Here is a 20000-nt window from a genome sequence, read left to right as displayed (position 1 = left end):
GTTAAAAGTTAGGAGGCATGTGGGTAATTTGAATTTAAAAATTCAAATAATAGGAAGACTAATTAATTCTCAACAACTCATAAATTGATTTGTTTTAATTAATTAGAGGATTAGAAGAATTAATTGAAATGGGGGGAGGATTAATTAAATTAATTAATCAAAGGGGACTATTGAAATGAACCTATTAAATAAATCCTTAGATTTATTAATAAGTAGATGAAAGGAAGAATTTAATCAAATTTTCTAATGAATTCAATTAAATTAGGAAGGGGGATTAATTAAATAATTGCTTATTTAATTAATTATCTTCAAACCATTTTTAGGTGTATACACTTCTCATGCTTCTCATATCTATCATTTCTATTATGCTTATCAAACTTATCATGTGTGTCATATTTGGCCATTCTCTCTGGGAATCTAGAAGCAAAATGTCCTATCTTATTACAAGAGAAACATTTCAGGGGTAATTTTCCATCATACTCACCGGCTCCTTTAGGCATTCTCCGGGCAATCAATGCTTCAAGCTCATCCAACTCTCTTTCTTTCTCTTCCATATGTCTTCTCTCTCTTTTATATTTGGATATTCTGCACTGATCAGGATCATACTTCTGCTTTTTGGATACAAAAGCTGATGCTCTAAATGTCATCTCAGACTTTCCATGTGACTCTCCAAACTCACTTAGCTCAAATGTAGCAATCTTTCCAACCAGCATATCTCTTGCCAATGTAGTCACACTCTAAATCTCATCAACAGTAGCCACCTTATGTTTATAAGCAGGAGGCAAAGATCTCAATGCCTTAGCAACAATTTCATCTTCTTCAAGGGTTCCACTGACACATCTCATACCTAGGACAAGATCATTCACCTTAGCCATAAAAGAGTGTATGTTCTCATCATCTCTCATCTTAAGCATCTCACACTTTCCTTTCAAACTTTGTAACTTAGCTACATTCACTTGTTTGTCTCCTTCATACAGGATTTCAAGCTTCTCCCAGATCTCATGTTTGAAGTCCCATTACATTTGTCATCTATGAAGTAGTCAAGGCACTCCGCAATGCTTCCTTCACTCTAATATTATGTTCAGCTTCTTTATCTCATCTGTTGTAACCGGTCCATTAAGAGGAGCATAATAGGCATTTTTTGTAATCTTCTAGTAATCTTCTCCAAGATATTTCAACTGCATTTCCATCCGGTTCTTCCATATAACATAGTTACTTCCATCAAATCTCAGACTGTCCTTCTTAAAGATAACACCTGCAACTGGCATCCTGGATCTCCTCAAGCGGTTAGGCTTCTTTCGGAGGATCTAGCTCTGATACCAATTGTTGGCAACATTAATGAAGGAAAACAAAGGTGGGGGGGTGAATCAATCTTCACCAGATCTATAAAATTTAGCTACAAATATAGATCTGATAAACTGCTACAATAACAAAGATAAGAAAATTGAAAGAAGAACACACAACACCAAGTACAATGCCCGCCAAAATACCCCAGAGAAATATAGCTAAAAACATGCTAATTTAAATTTTTTTTAAACAATACAACACATAAAATCACTTAAGAAATGCAACAAGCACATAACAACATTTAAGTGTTATGGACATAGAATAATTCACTCAAGCTATTCAAACAATTACAAAAGCGGAATACAATAAATCAATACTACTAACTCCCTAGGGTATCTCAATGCCATTACTTAATCTACGTACATAAGCAATAAGCATTTACTTTCTTCCAGATCAATACCTCATAATCTTAATCATTATACACACATAGGTGCAACATAGAAATACCTAACACCCATGATATGCAGCCTACCTAATCTTTCATTTAATATGAGATTCTATCTTTTAATGCATAGCTATTTCCCTTTTTCTCTTAGGTTCATTTTATATACCAAGTCCAAATGTTCCTATTACCATTAACCAACCTTCGACCATGGACATCACCATTCATATATCAGGATTAACCCTTACATTGCATTAACATAATTTCCATTTACGATTAACTCCTACATAGTCACTTATAATTCTATGCTCCTAGCATACTTATTACTTCATCATGATTCCAGAAGCACATAATACAATACTCACAAAGTCTCCTTAAACATTTAACCCATAACTCGTTTAGTACTCATAAAATATCTTACACTGTATCAATTAATCAACAATCATCTCATTACAAATCGGGTAAGTACATGAATTCGTCTCAACACAAACTATGATACAATATCCTAATTCCATAACCACTAATAGCATCCACCAAATGGAGATATAATTCTTAAACTATAACACATGATACATTCTAATCCTTTCCTAAAAGACAAGAACTCATTTAATCATCTTCCATACACTTACTAGTAATTTCCATTAATAAGATTAGTAATTCATTCATTAAGAACATCCATACAATATTTTCATAAGGAACATTCAACTACATCCCAAGCATTATAAGATTTTCAATCCTACCATTAGATCACTAACTATGAAGTATGATGATATAATTTCAAATTCTTTAATCACAACTCATAAACATGTCCTAAGATATCTTCCAAAATTACTCAAACTCATACATCCCATCAAGACATAACATTTCTTCTACTTAAATCATTAGTTAAAGACATCATTTCAAATCTAATACCATTATCATAACATTTACCCGATTTACTTTTAACATGGCTCATCAAGAATACAAAATACATCATTTCATTTTAAACAACAATACTTATCCACATCTCATGCATCCATTTCATTTAATATAAATATGTTACAATACAACTCAAGGTTCATCATTACAATCACATACCATAACCAAAAGCTATTACTATAACTAGAATAACATAATCATTTCTCATAAACATGATCTCTTTTACAACCATTACATAAGAATTTCATTACATAAGTCACATCATCATTTACATTCTTGTTGTAATTATTATTCGTGAATAATCTAAAGAAGCATCCTCATCCACGCAAGAAGAATCCAAAGACAGGAACATCCTAATGGTTTAAAAGCACCAACCACCTGACCATGTGGAACCAAAGGAACCACCCCCCATGCTAGGAGATGACACAAGGTCCCAACACACACTCTACATCTAGGCTGACACTCAAAACCAAAGAGACTAACAAACAAGGACTCTCAAGCAAGAACTCACACAGAGCCACAAGAATAAACTCCCAGAGGCATAAAACTCATCAGGATATAAATGCATCCAATAAGCATAATCATAAATCATAAAGGGGAAACACATGTAGGAGTGGAGTGTCATCACATGCCATCCTCATAACACAATAACATAATAACACAAGGCACTAGCCTGACGGACATGTGGAGCTATCTCAACCTATGAGAGACCAAGGGAGATTAGCTTACCGTCTTCACGACCTTCTCATGCTTATCCTAAAACATCCTCCCTAGGACATAAGTCATAAGGCTCAAAACTATTCATTATCTTGTTTAAGTGAGTTATGATTTTCCCATCCCAATTAATTTATTATCAATGTTATCACTTGTTTACAAATCATGGAAAACTCCAATGTACCTTGGTGGTCTAGACTTCATGCATCCTTACAAAGAACCTCATGCTAGCCTATCTCTCATGACCCCGGTCATCACAAGGAAGCCCACTCCTCCTAACATGGCCCAACAACACATCACAAGAGGCTCTACCAACATAAATACATTAAAATAATACTCAATGCAGCCAATAACTTCCACACATACTCTCACAACATATGCAAGGCTACAACAACATCAATATAACAAAATGAGCCTCTTGGCTAGCAATCAACAAAGGCATATCAAGCCATTAAATTTGCTCTCATTAATGAAAGTAAAACCACAACAAGGCCAACTCACTTGCTGTCCCAAAACAACAACACTTCCAACTCACCAACCATAGCACATCAATATGGATGAAAGCACAATTCTTTCCCCAATAACATAGGAAGGTAAATATGCTTGAAACCAACAAAATACATCAAATAAAATCAGATATAAAACTATAAATCATCAACACCCTCAACAATGCCTTTGGTACAAGAATTATTCCGGAAAGTACCACACAATCAAACAACTAGCAAATGAAGGCCTATTTATCAAAAATAAAAAAATAAAAACAAAACCAAGCAAAACCATGCTCCAATCAAAATATTTCAAAAATATTATATTCTATACCTACCTTCCCAAAGTTTAAGAAAATAAAATATATTTTCTACCTACCATAAACTTCTAGCCAATCAATTCCAAGGGTAGGTAAAATAAATTAAACCATTGACCTGGGGTGAAAATAACTTTTAAATAAAAGAATACAAATTACCCCCTTTTAAATTACTTAATGGGTAAAATAATATTACCCCATAAATAAAATTCACTTCAACATTAAATAAATAATACACACTTGAAGGCCAATATTAAATCAAAACTCCATGCACGACACAAACTCAGAAAGACAAACCAAAAAATACAAATATTTCCAACAAACTATAGAATAAAACCTTACAACAAATTTATGTCTTCATATATTTTCTTTCTCACTATACAAATTTTAGATTCATTTCCCCAAGCTCACACATTCAATCTACAGACACAGAGCATACAGGAAAATTGTAAAATAAAATATAAAAAGGTAGAATACATCTCCAGCCAAAATCAAGAATACAAACTATGGAAGAAGCTGAAGAAGAGATTCGAGAAAATTCTCCAGAGAGGAACCAACCCACGAAAAATTCATGGAAAAGAAAATAAAAAGACAAACATTAACCAAAAACCCTAGCCTCAATCTCAGCCAATCAAAATATTCCAATCTATAATATAGTTTACCAACCCCACCATTAAATATAATTTTACCTCCCTTTTTAAATTCAACCAATAAGAGAAGAGGGTAGGTAAGGTAAATATAAATCATGCTTTTTACAATTTGGTGGGAATGTTTTATCATTTTATTATTTATGCAACCCACTTAATATAAAAGTCAAACTAATAAATAAAATATGAGCCACAATTAAATAAATTAAATAGAGAAATTAAATTAAATTAAACCAAAAGCTCATAAATGAATTAATGAACTAGATAAACATTAAAAATCAAATAAATATTAAACCATAGGCGATTAAATAAATAAATAAATTCCAATAAAGGTCAAATTACAAATAAATATAAAGCACATCATAAGCTAAACAATAAAAATTAAATAAATATTAAATCATCATTAAAATAAATAAACATTTAAATATCAAATAATCAAATAACCAAAAAGGCAAGAATCCAATAAATTAAATTAAACATTAGATAACCAAATAATCAAATCGCTATTAATCAAAATAATTAAAATAAACATCATTAATTATTTAATCTTCTATCAATAATCAAATAGTCAATCTCAACACAAAAGGAATAATCAGCCAATACTAACATACTCACAACATAGAAGAAACCCAGCTTACTAACTATCATGACGACTTGCGCCAAGACACTGACGACTCATAGTGAACAACTTAGACCTAAAGTATGTGAGGGGAAATTGTGCCAACTCTGAACCACATACCATTGGGATTTAGAGACACGCTTAGACCTGTGGAGCCAGGTGGAGTCGATGTCTGGTACCTGCAAATCCTGCATCCATAAAGCAACGATACGACATATGCATATATATATTATAATAGACAAGGGTTAGAGAGTCACAATGACACATCCCGCTCGCAATGAGTGATGTGGCATTGTCTCTATCCCAAAGACAGTCAGACAACAATCAAACACAACATACGATCAACTCATCATAGATAATCATTGAATATGGTCAGTACATAAAAACATCATCAAGTGCATGATTAGTATAATTCACGATTATAGTAAGGCATGTAAATCCATCAATAATTATGCTCATCAAATCACATGATCAATATAATTTTTAGATAGTCAATCACATAATAGGCATATAGTGTCTAATAAATCACACGATCATTAATGATAGTATCAACATCCTATAAATCATCTGAAATAGTCTACGCTCAATAATTCCTATCATGCATGAATTAAAAGTCAACTCTAGTCAAAACAAGTCAAGTCAAGGGTGGACACTACACTAAGATTTTGACATGGAAAACTCCATTAAGGGAAAAACCATGGTGGGAACCTACCCACAATAAGATGATACTCTATAGTAGTATGTGAAAATATTACAATGGGGAATGCACATGCATTCAGGCACACTGCCTAGAGCTCACTGCTCAAAAGATAATGACTCAAAAGGCTACAACTCTCAAGGAAGTCTCATTGACTTACAACAAGATTCAGACTACAATCCGAAAGGAATGAACTAAAAGAATAACATTTCTAAATGCTTGAATACAGTTTCAGTTAAGCTAAGATATCTTCTCTGCAACACCAATCTCTGCTCAATCACAATGCCAAAGGATGAATCACTATTGGCACATACACCTCTCTCTGATAATGCAGACACAACCACTATCATGAAATTACATGACAATATCACCTATATATACAAATCATCAACCTTGACAACAAGGTCGGCTAAACCCTCAACTCATAATTATAAAATTGCATCACACGATACAAAGATCGACCACTAGACCAATATAATGATTTACATAACATAACATGGACCTAATTAAAATTCTCAAATGCACGACACCATCGAAAATCACGCCAAGATCAACCACAACACACTACAACACCATAAATGTTCGCATTTTGATGATGTTTAGTTGTGATTGTCATTAATGGACACACACTTATTTGTTATATGAGTTATTCTCAACTGGTACTATGTGATGTATTGTTCAAACCGGTATTGTATGCCATTGTATGCATAGTCTTTGTTTGTTGAAGGCTATCGGTGTTTGCAGAAGGAGCTTACTGGTCAAAGCATGACCGAGGACCTCAAGCGGTACGAGGACTTCAAGCGGTATGAGGACCCCAAGCGGCAACCAATCCTTTTAAAAATCAGAACACAATGTTCCAGTTTACCAGTCTTCGTTTGTAAACCGGTTATCAATATACTATGTTTTGTTAACCGACAAACTTGTAAAGTGTGATGAGTTATCATCCACCGACACCGATGTGGTGATTCTGTGTCGTGTTACAAATTGTGTCTAGATGCACTGTACCTAGGAAATTGTAGTCTAATCTCATTGGACCGACCTAAAATTAGATTCCTATATGAGGACATCATGTCTAGGGTTTTATGTATGTAAGTAAAAGGGTTGCATAAAAAGATTAGATTTTTGCAAGAAGGTATCTTGCGACAGAGATTGAATGTGCGAAGGACAGAAGACTGAAGTAATGCTGCAATGCATTAATAGAGAGCTATCAAGGATCTAACTAAGCATTGTGTGCTACTTTCTAGATCACTTACTTGTTGATTACTAATCTCTTCAACAAGTCTGAAACCATTAACCGGGTAGGCTTAGTTAAGCCTGTTCAAAATCCTCTAACAAGGTGGTTCACAGTTGTGGATCTGAAATCCTTTAATAGGGTAGTCTTTAACAGGACTTATCTCCTAACAAAGATCACGATTCCTAACAGAATTTGTTCTGGTGAAGAACATTGTAAGGCCTTAACTGGCCTGACCTTAACTGGTTTGGTTGCTATTTTGCAGATAATAGACTTGCGAGTTTTACTCACCGTGGTTTTTTCCATTTGGGTTTCCACGTCATAATATCTTGTGTTATGGTGATTGTGTTATTGTGGGTGAATGCTTTATTTGCTATTTGGCTTTTCTGTGTATTAATCGGTTTACTATTTAAAAGGCTGTACCAGTCTGCACTAAATTTGCTTAAGTGTTTGGTAAAGTTTTTGGGTATACTAATTCACCCCCCTCTTAGTATTCATCAATTAGTATAAGAGCCAACCTTTCAGAGATATCAACAAAGCTTGTCTTAAAGATTACTTTCCGCTGCCAAATATTGATTTGATAGTGGATCTTAACATTGGTCATGCAATGTTATCTTTGATGGACAGACTCTCTGGCTACAACTAGATAAAAATCGTGTTGGAATCAAGGATCACTAAGAGGGGGGGGGGGGGGCGTGAATCAGTGATCTACTGGCAAATAAATTTTCTGACTTATTCTGAAACCACCGAAAGCATGTGCAAGAAAGTAAAGTGCATAAACACAAGACAATCAACCACAAAATCATAACACCAGGAGTTTTACATGGAAACCCAAATGGGAAAAACCATAGTGGGATTTGAACCCACAATATTATTCTACTATGGCTAGTAGCAAAACAATATTACAAAAGGGGAATGCACTTTTCTTTCAAGCACATAGCCTAGAGCTTACAACTCAAGATACAATAATTCGGAAGGCTCACTACCTTACAAATCATTTACAATGAATTAAATCCAAAATAGCATCAAATAATTCTTGGATGAGTTCTAGTTAAGTGCATAAAGTCTGACTATACCACCTCTACTACTCTGCTCTGTTTTCTATCTCAGTCAGCTATCAGATCAAGAATGCGCATGTGAAACTACACCAAAAGGATTTCTTAGTCACTACTTTCTCATATCACCTCATATCATTCACCAAAAACATGTTCTACATCGGTCTTATATATCCACAATTACAAAATAAACAATTGTCAAGTCGACCTGTAGTGTAACGTGTAATCATGATTCAGCTTGAGCTGGATCATCAAAACATATGCAGATCCATCAAATGATGTGAAAATGACTTCCACAAGTCAGCCCTATCACCCCATGCACGAATCTCACCACCACAATCATCAGAAAGCTTATGAACCAAAACTGCACTGCTTATCCTGAAATACCGGTAGTTTGTCATCGGATCACAATAACTTTTGGATATCAAAATCTGTGATTACCAGATAGGATTTCAAAGAAGAATTTCCATAATTGACAACCCTAGACCATTATTCATGCATCAATATCCACCAGATGAGTGTTAATTTCCAACAATTTCCCCCTTTGGCATTGATGGCAACACTCGTGAAAAATGACTAAGTGTTGAAAACTGTACACTAGATCAAAATTTCTAAGGCTCCCCCTTAGATAAAAAAACTCAAAAACCTATAACAACCTATCAACCCAAAAACTTGCATCCTTATATACATTTTTCACTCTACTCTCCCCCTTTGAAAACAATGCCAAAGATGGGGTGCTCCTCAACAACTTATGTACAAGAGTGTATACCGGATATACCATACATACTTGAAGATATCTGCAAAAATGGTCTTTAAAAATCCTAGGTGATATCCCACCCATTCTTCAAGTTGTCCAAAACTATGATGAATGCGCTGAAAACATAGGCATGAATCTCCACATCCTTCAATTCAGTCAGAACAGGTTGTGCCATAGCCTTTATACAATCTACTTTATTACTCAACACGGTGTCCATCCAGGGGGCAATTAGGTTCTGGAGTTCACCAACTCTCTTCAAAATTTTGTCTTTATCTGCATTAAGGCTCAAGATTTGATCATTTAGAGCCATTGCTTTCCCTTCTATGTTGTTGGTTAGGGCTACATTTGAGTCAAATGACTGTGAAATTCTAGCTAGCTTACCCTGACAAATACCAATGTGCTTGTCTATATCAACTATGAATTTGGGAAAAAAAAGACAACAACAATGAGATAAAACTAAGGGGGGGAGTGAATCAGTTTTCTACCAGATCTAAAAACTCAACCATAAATACAAATCTGATAAACTACAACATTAACAAAGATAAGAAAATTGATAGAAGAACACACAACACCAATATTTTGATGTGGAAAACTTGGTTAAGGGAAAAACCAATGTGGGAACCTACCCACAATAAGATGATACTCTATAGTAGTACGTGAAAACATTATAATGGGGAATGCACTTGCATTCAGCCACACTGCCTAGAGCTCACTACTCAAATATAATAACCTGGAAGGCTACAACCCTCAGGGAAGTCTCACTAACTTATTTCAGACTACAATCCAGAAGAGATGAACTGAAATAATAGCATCTGTAAATGCCTAATGATAGTTTCGGTTAAGCACAATTGTCTTCTCTACAACACCAATCTCTACTCAATCACAATGTCGAAGGATGAATCACTTGTTCACTCATACACCTCTCTCTGATAATGCAGACATGACCTTGACACCTAAATTACATGACTATATCACCTATTTATACAATTCATCAACCTTAACAACAAGGTCGGCTAAACTCTCAACTAACAATTACAAAAGTACATCACAGGATAGAAATATCAACCACAAAACCAATATAATGATATACATGACATAACATGGACCTAAATTGAATTCCCAAATCCTCATCACCACCGGTAATCATGCCAAGATCAACCACAACATGCTACACCACTAGGAAAACCGCATAACACGAAGAACATCACTGGTTCCACAAAAACACCAAGAACACACACAACGATCAATGTAGATCATCAAAACAAATAGGACATGTTTAGGAAACACCAACAAGCATGTTAGAATCATCAGTAATAGTTGTACCAATACCACTTATCAAATCTTCATCGATCAACATCTAAACCTCAAGAATACTCAAACAAAAACAACTTTCACAAAGAAAGATAACTTGCGGAGCACCAAATCATGAACCATATGAAATGAAGATACACAAGACCATCCCAAAAAATCTCCCAAAATCTCAGCTCAAGATCTGATTACACCAGAATATACCAAAGGAAATACTGAACTCTGCAAAGCACTGATAAAAAAAACAAACTGCAAAATCCGATCATATGATATGATCAATTAAGCTTTCCAAATCACAAAAACCAATACAGAAGAATATAATGATATTAGAAATACTCCATACACCAAACCATGATCCCAATAGGCCAATTTGCAATCATTGGAGTAGGAATATGTTGACATCAATGCCAACAACATATCCTAGCAGCAACAATGTCCAACAATCTCCCCCTTTGACATTGATGGGAACATATGAATGTGAAAAACAATTAATGGAAAGAAAGAAAACATCTCCAACAAACTCCCCCTAAGATCAAGAAGATAAAATAGTTTTTCACATGCTTCTCCTCCCCCTTTGACAATAATGCCAAAGATTCTGAACACATAAAACCAAACCAACAGACTACTCCATCAGAGGAGCAGCACCAACTCATCAATCTAGACAAAAATATAAGACCGTAGAGCCCACCAGATTGATGCAACTCAATGCATCTAGTTTTGATAAGGAGGGTTATATACCCCTAACTTGTCTCTCAAATAGACAAATATATTTGCAAGCAAAGGCTTAGTGAAAATATTAACAATCTATTCTTTTGTAGATACATATTCTAACTTTACTCCCTCTTCGCTAACTTTTTCTCTCAAGAAATGATACTTGATTAATACATGTTTAGTCTTTGAGTGTTGCACCAGATTCTTTGACATATTAATAGCACTAGAATTATCACAATATATGACAGTAGGCTCATCATAGATAACTCTAATATCCTTCAATATTTTCTTCATCCAAACTACCTGAGTGCAGTTACTAGCAACAACAATGTACTCAACTTCAACAATAGATATAGAAACCGAATCTTGTTTCTTACTAGCCCATGAAACAAATTTTTTACCCAAAAAGAAAGCACCACCAGAGGTACTCTTCCAGTTATCAACATCACCAACCCAATCTGCATCAATGTAAGCACACAACATGAAATCATCATTCCTCAGATACCACAAACAATAATCCATAGTCCCTTTCAAGTATTTGAATATCATTTTCACAACAGTGACATGAATCTCTTTCAAATCAACTTGATATCTAGCAACCATGCACACAACATGCATAATGTCTGGTCTAGTCTGAGTAAGATATAGTAGTCCACCAACCATCGATCTGTACAAAGATTGATTAGCTTTCAAAGATTCATCATTTTTAGATAATTTGCAGCTAGTCACCATAGGAGTTCCAACCGGTTTGGAGTCGTCTAACCCAAAGTTCTTCAATAATTCCTTCACATATTTAGTTTGAGATTAAAAAAACCTTTTCCAGTCTATGAAATTTGCAAACCTAAGAAAAATTTCATCTCTCCTATAATATACATCTTAAATTCTTTCTACATATCACCGACAAACTTATCATCTCCTCCAAAGATAATGAAAATCCTCCAGGTTTCTTAATATAGACTTCTTCCTCAAGATTACCATTCAGAAAAGATGACTTGACATCCATCTGATATACCTTGAAATCCTTATAGGCATCATATGCAAGCAATAGTCTAACAACTTCAAGTCTATCTACCGGAACAAACATCTCCTCATAATCAATTCCTTCTTTCTATGAATATCCTTTGCATACCAATCTTGGTTTATTTCTGACAACTTCACCAGCTTCATTCAATTTGTTCCCGAATACCCATTTAGTACCAATCAAATAATTATCTTTAGGTCTAGGCACAAGCTCCCTTGTGTTATTCTTTTCAATCTGATTTGATTCTTCAGTTTGAATAGGTGTTAAAATAATATACTGACCATCATCATATCCACATGCGCTGATTTCTTTTCCATAGTTCTCATCAACATTCACATTTGCACTTTCTACTCTCTTCCTCAGTCTCTTATTGTAGCACTGGTAGGCTTTGTTGTTTGTTGATATAACACTTGCTACCAAAAATTCTGAAATATCTCACAGTAGGAACATGACCAAACCATAGCTCATAAGGAGTCTTACCAGTATCACCTTTTATATTGATGGGATAGGGTTTGGAATAGACTAGCCTAGTCTATGCTCTTAGATCCTTTCCTTGGATCACCAGGTGTAAGCACACCCTAGGGTCCCTAGGACTTCCCCTGCTTGTGGAATCCCCTGTCCTTGCCCAATCCACCCACCAACAACTTGAATTACTACTCCTAAGGTCTCACCTACTCATGAGACTCAAAGAACCCTTACTTAGGATAATAAGGGTTTGGCTTGTTCCACACCTTCTTAGGTCCTAGCAAGGATAGGTCAGGTCTAAGACATGGTTTCCCATCCATTCATGTGCCCCCAAGAGATTTCAACCTTCCAACCCCTTACCGATTTCACTATTTTGTCTTTTTCCTACAAAATAGGGCTATAAGGAATGTGCCCAATTAGGCCTCATATGCTTGTGAAACTTCCCAAAAGACCTGCTATTCATTTGGCAAGGGCTCAAGGATTTTTCTAGTTTTGGGCCTCCAAGTGTCCGTACATTGCCCTAGGTGAATTTTGGAAGTTTCAAGGGTTTTTAAGAGGGTTTTTAGGCCTGCCAGGGTCACAGTGTTGGTTTGATGTTCTTGCCACCTTGTCTAGATTGGTGGAAGCTCCTCCTTCTCACCAATGGTGCTCCACTCACCCCTCTACAACTCCTCCAAAGGGTGCATCCTCCTCTGACCTTCCTTGCTCTCCTGGACCACTGCAACTTTAACCCTTCCTACCCGGGCACTGTCTAGTCTCACTTAGGAGTGGGTCTTTGGTTAGTTTCCCTGCATCTTAAAGGGCCCTTCTTGATATAAAGTAATGTATAGGGTCTGTACTCCTATTCCCCATGGTTTCATGGTGATTCCACAATGGGGAAAGGAGTTAACAACCCATTTTCTCAAAACAGTCCAAAACTGGACAGTGAGGAGGTAATTTACAAAATATTTACAAACACACAACACCTGCAAAACAAAACCTAATATAAATGCTCAAAATGGAAGTATATACACCATACAAGACTCTCAACATATTTTTTCTTGAAGATCAATCCATTAATAATCTTTTCTTATTCCATTTGTGCCAATTGGCAACAAAATTGCAGTCACAGTCAAGTCACTTTCCTTGGGCTGTACAACAACTGACATCCAACCCATCATCTTAGGGTTTGCAACTACATATAGTACCCTTTCCTCAGTTTGTGTGCCCACATTAGGGTTTTCCACGCTAAACTAAGGATTTTGACCACTAGGTGGAAAAGTTGCTTGACAACTTTGAAAAGTTGTCATGCAACTTTTGCAACTTTTGAGCAACTTTCTCATTGTTGCTTTTCTTGACTCCTAGGCCCACATTGGGCTATCCTAAGGAAACCACCATGCTAAGAAGGACCCTAAACACCTCAAAAGCACACATACCCTCTACTTTCAAGAAAAACTCAACCTTGACTTATGACCCTAAAACCTAAACTAGGACCTAAACTAGAACCAATGAGCACATGGCTCTTATTTTAATTACAATGGCTTCTTAAAGAAGCAAGAACACAACAAAATCAAATGGTGGGAGCCCTTTGAAGGGTGCTCCTGCACCATATATGAACTCGATTAAATATGTAAACAATAGTGCTAACAACTTCTCTCTAATAGATCTCATGTGCGATATAAACTCCCATTACATTTGTCATCTCTGAATCAGTTAGGGCACTCAGAAATGATTCCTTTGCTATCATCAATAGTAATCGGTCCATTTGGAGGAACTAAATAGGCATTCTTTGTAATCTTGCAGTAATATTCTCCAAGACATCTCAAGTGCACCTCCATCCGGTTCTTCCATATAGCATAGTTACTTCCATCAAATCTCAGACTCTCCTTAAAGATAACACTTCCACTTCTAGTTGCCATCCCGGATCTCCTCAAGTGGTTAAGCTTCTTCAGGAGGATCTATCTCTGATACCAATTGTTGGAATCAAGGATCACTGAGAGGGCGGGGTGAATCAGTGATCTACCAACAAATAATTTTTTTGACTTATTTTGAAACACTGGAAGCATATGCAAGAAATTAAAGTGCAGAAACACAAGATAATCAACCACAAAATCATAACACCAAGATTTGTACATGGTAACCCAAATGGGAAAAACTATGGTGGGATTTGAACCCACAATATTATTCTACTATGGCTAGTAGCAAAACAATTTAAAAAAAGGGGAATGCACTTTGCATTCAGGCACATTGCCTAGAGCTTACAACTCAAGATACAAAAATCTGGAAGGTTCACTTCCTTACAAATCATTTACAATGATGAATTACAATGAATGAACTCCAAAATAGCATCAAACAATGCCCAAATGAGTTTTGGTTAAGTGCATAAAGTTTGACTGTACCACCTTTGCTACTCTGCTCTGTTTTCTATCTCAGTCAGCTACTGGATCAAGAATGCGCACATGAAATTGTGCCAAAAGGAATGAAGAGCGGAAAAATACGGAAGAAGAATGAAGGGACAAAGGAGGTTAGAATGCAAAGAAATCAAAGAAGACACAATATAAATGCAACCAACCAAGTTTATACCTTGTCTTTCACCTCTCCCTCAGATTGAGCTTGATGAAGTGAAAGATGTGCCCCTTTGATGCTCCACTTGATTTTTTCCTTGCTTGATTTGGATGTGGATTGCTCTCCTTTGTTCAACAAGAGGGATTGGAATAGGATTTGGATTGATAGATTGAAGGATTATTGATGGATGAGGATTTGATTTGGATGAAGTATTAGGGGGACATTATGATGGCATGATAGGAGGAAGATAGAAGAGAAAAGGGCAGCATAAGAATGCTATAGAGGAAGTGGATCCTTTTGTGAGGAGATGAGACTCCAATTTATAGATTGGAGGAGGCCAATGAAGGGCCAAGATTGGTTTGGTTATGGAGGGATGAGATTTATTCAAGATGGAAGGCATGGATCAAGGGTGCCTTGGGAATATAAATAGGATTATAAAATTCCTTGAGAAGAGGGGGGAAAGGAAATTTGAATTTCAAAATGAAGAATTAAAAATTCCAAAATAGAGGATGCATGGAGGGATTCAAAGAATTATGAATTTCTTTGAGAGGCTCAGTGTTGATGTGACAGGAGTGGAGAATATAAAATTGTGAAATAATGATAAGTGAGATCAAGAGAGATTCTAGAAGAATTAATTAGGCTATGTGGGAATTAGGAAAAGTGATTTGTAGGAATCACATGATTAGGTTAATTAATTAAAATTAATTAACTAAAAAGGATTTAGAAGAATTAATGATTGAGATGACTTTGGAGGAATAAGGAAATAATTTATTTATTTGATAAATTAATTATTGGACTATAGTGACAGGATTAATTAAATTGGATTTAATTAATTCTAAGAGGAATAAGGATAACACAATTAAATTAATTAATTATGTTGACAGGCTTAAATTAATTAAATATTGGTTTAATTAATTTTAGGTGTCTATAAGGATTTTTTGATCACTACTTGCTCATATCACCTCATATCATTCACCAAAAAGATCTTCTACACCCTCTTATATATTTACAATCACAAAATAATCAATTGTCAAGTCGGCCTGTACTGTAAAGTGTAATCATGAGTTAGCTTGAACCGGATCATAAAAACACATGCAGATCCATCAAATGATGTCAAAATGACTTCCATAAGTCGACCCTATCACCCCATGCATAAATCTCACCACCGCAATCACCAGAAAGCTTTTGGACTAAAACTGCACTACTTATCCTGAAATACCGGTAGTCTATCACCGGATCACAATAACTTCTGGATATCAAAAATCCATGATTATTGGATAGGATTTCCAAGGAGAGTTGTCATCAATGACAACCCTAGACCATTATTCATACATTAGTATCCACCAGATGAGTGTAATTGCCAACAAATCACACCTGAAGATCAACACAAAACAACATTTACTTGTCTTTGGGGAACTTTCTGCTGGAATGTCATGCCCTTCGGACTAAAGAATGTAGGTGCCACATACGAAAGAGCTATGAATACCATCTTTCATGATCTTATGCATGTTATTGTGGAAGATTATGTGAACGACCTCTTGGGTAAATCATTAGAAAGAGAAATACATTTGGACATCCTTTCAGTGGTCTTCGATCGGTTAGAAAAATACAAAGTAAGATTAAACCCTAAGAAGTGTGTCTTTGGAGTAACCTCTGGGAAGCTCCTTGGATACATTGTCTCAAAGAGAGGAATTGAATCTGATCTAGCAAAGGTCAGAGCTATATTGGAAATTCCACCACCAAATAATATCAGGCAACTTTGGTCTCTACAAGGTAGACTCCAGTCTATACAAAGATTCATTGCTCAACTTGCAGATAAATGTCATCCTTTTCAACACCTAATCCACAAAAACATCAAATTCAAGTGGGATGGTAAATGTCAAGAGGCTTTTTAGACACTCAAAGATTATATCCTAAATCCACTAGTATTGATATCATCAATTCCAAGGAAACCCCTGTTGCTCTACATATCGGCCACACAAACAACATTGGGGGCACTCTTGGCGTAACAACACAATGAAGGAAAAGAAAAAATAGGTATATTATATTAGTCATACATTGGTTGGCTATGAGCTTAACTACACACCAATCGAGCGTGCATGTCTTGCTATGGTTTTTGCCTTGCATAAATTACGACATTACATGCTAACTCATAAAACAAAGCTCGTTGCCAGGATAGATCCACTAAAATATATTCTTAATAAGGAAAAAATCAATAGCAAATTATCTAAATGTGTTATAATTCTGAGTGAGTTCGACATTGAATATGTGGATAGAAAAGAAATTAAAGGAAAAGCTATTGCAGATCAATTGGTAGATGGACCCATGATTGATGATACTCCTATGACTTCAGAGTTTTCAGATGAATTCGTTCTAACTTTGACACACACGAAGCCTTGGCAATTATATTTTGATGGTTCATACACACAGCATGGCATAGGAGCTGACATCCTCTTCATCAAACCTCAAGGGGATTCCATTCCTAAATCCAATCTATTGTCATTTCCTTGCACCAATAACATAGCAGAGTATGAGGCATTAACAACAAGTTTACAAATCATGGTTCAGTGGAAGATCTAGGAACTTTATGTTTTTGGGGCTCTCAACTGGTGATTCATCAAGCAAATGATGACTACCAGACAAAAGATGAAAAATTATTGTCTTATAAGAAAATGGTAGATGACTTGAAACAATACTTCATAGAGATAATCTTTAAGCAGATCCCAAGGGATAACAACCGAGTTGCAAATGCCATGGCTACTATTGCTTCATTGATCAATCTTTCGCAGAATGAGACCCGCTATGAGTTCTTGGTGGATAATCTTTTGGTTCCCTCATATGAAATCACTCATGTCAAGATGATATGTGTCATTGGTCCTGATTCCCCTTGGTATAATGCCATTTTTACTTACCTTCACAACAACACCCTTCCACCTGACCTTTCAAACAATCAACGTCGTAATTTCTTCAACCAATCTTCTCGCTATGTCATTTTAGCTGATACCCTTTACCATTGAGGTTTAGATGTCACTCTTCTTAGATTTAGAAAGTGATGAAGCTCAGATTGTGTTACATGAGGTTCATGAGGGTATATGTGGTGCCCACTCTAGTGGTCTGACCTTAGCCAAGAAATTTGTTAGAACTAGATACTACTGGCCCACTATGGAAAAAGACTCATATCAGTTTGTCAAGAAATATAAGCAGTGTCAGATTCATGGAGATCTCATTCATGCACCAGCTCGGGAACTTCAACCGATCATGACTCCTTGGCCCTTTTGTTAGTGGGGAATTGACCTCATAGGCAAGATTCATCCTCCTTCTTCCAATGGCCATAAATTCATTATCACTGCCACAAAATATTTCATGAAATGGATTGAAGTTGTTCCTCTCACCCAAGTCACTGGAAAATAGATTGTGACATTCATCTTCAATTACATCATCTGTCACTATGGTGTCCCTTTTTCTATCATCACAGATAATGAACGTCCCTTCAAAAATCAAAATGTTCATGAACTTTGTTATCACTTCCATATTAACCACTGATTATCCACTCTATACTACCCCCAAGGTAATGGTCAAGCTGAGGCGTCTAATGAAACCATTCTTCACATCCTCAAGAAGACAGTCAATGACTCTGGCCAAAATTGGCACATCCAACTCAATCCCACACTTTGGGCCTATCACACAATTGTTCGCACACCTACCAGAGCCACTCCTTATTCACTTGTCTATGGTGCCTAAGCTATCTTTCCTATTGAGGTTGAATTACCATCCTTGCAAGTCTCTTTATGTGATATAATCAATGATGAGGACTACAAGGTCTATTGCTTACAAGAATTAGAACTATTGGATGAGTGAAGACAAATTTCTTTTACTCATCTTAAGGCTTATCAATAGAGAATGAGTCGCAGCTACAATCATAAGGTAAAGCTTCGTACATTTGAGGTAGGTGACTTAGTATTGAGAGAGAATCCTAAAAATCTGTAGGATCAAGAAAAGAAAGGAAAATTTGAGCCCAATTGGCTTGGTCCTTACATCATCATAACAGTCTATGGATTAGATGCATATCAAATCTCAACACTAGATGCAGAACCTTTAGAGGATCCTATCAACAACATGCACCTTCGCAGGTTTTACACATGGCTCTTCAGTTCATATCCTAATTCAAAAATACAAAAAAATCAAAAAAATATAAAAAATATAAAAAAATCAAAATAATATAAAAAATACAAAACAAAAAGAAAGAGAAATTAATCCATCCAACGGTGAAAACCACTTCAGTGGTGCCCTGGGAAAGTACCATGGTGAAAACTGGGTTACCGATGCCTTGTGTAGAGACTTTGCTCCTCCCTGCTTCAGGTTTCAATCGCTTTTCCCCATTCACTTTGCACACACTCACAACACACCATTCCATAATAAAATTACCCATTCCCATCATGGCTAGTTATTGATATAGTTAAGATTGGTTTCCCTTCCATAATAAATTAGGTCCTATTTGTAACTAGGAAAAAATATTAAGTCTAGTAACAAGTGTGGAACCTTGAGCATTGCATGTTTTGAGGAGCATCATTTTTCATTCCTCCTTTTCATGCACAATCCGCAATAAATGGTCATTTGCATCGCCGATCCACAATAAAGTTCCTTTATTCTTTGCAATAAAGTATCAGTTTCATGGATCAAGTTAGTTTCATATGAGACACAAGCAACAATGGTTTTTCAACAAATCAAATCTTTCAGCAAACTTTGGCAACAACATGGTTTTCAACATGATCTGTCCTTTAT

This window comes from Cryptomeria japonica, chromosome 6, assembly GCF_030272615.1.
Source record: "Cryptomeria japonica chromosome 6, Sugi_1.0, whole genome shotgun sequence".
NCBI lineage: Eukaryota > Viridiplantae > Streptophyta > Pinopsida > Cupressales > Cupressaceae > Cryptomeria > Cryptomeria japonica.
Note: the sequence above shows the minus strand (reverse complement) of the source record.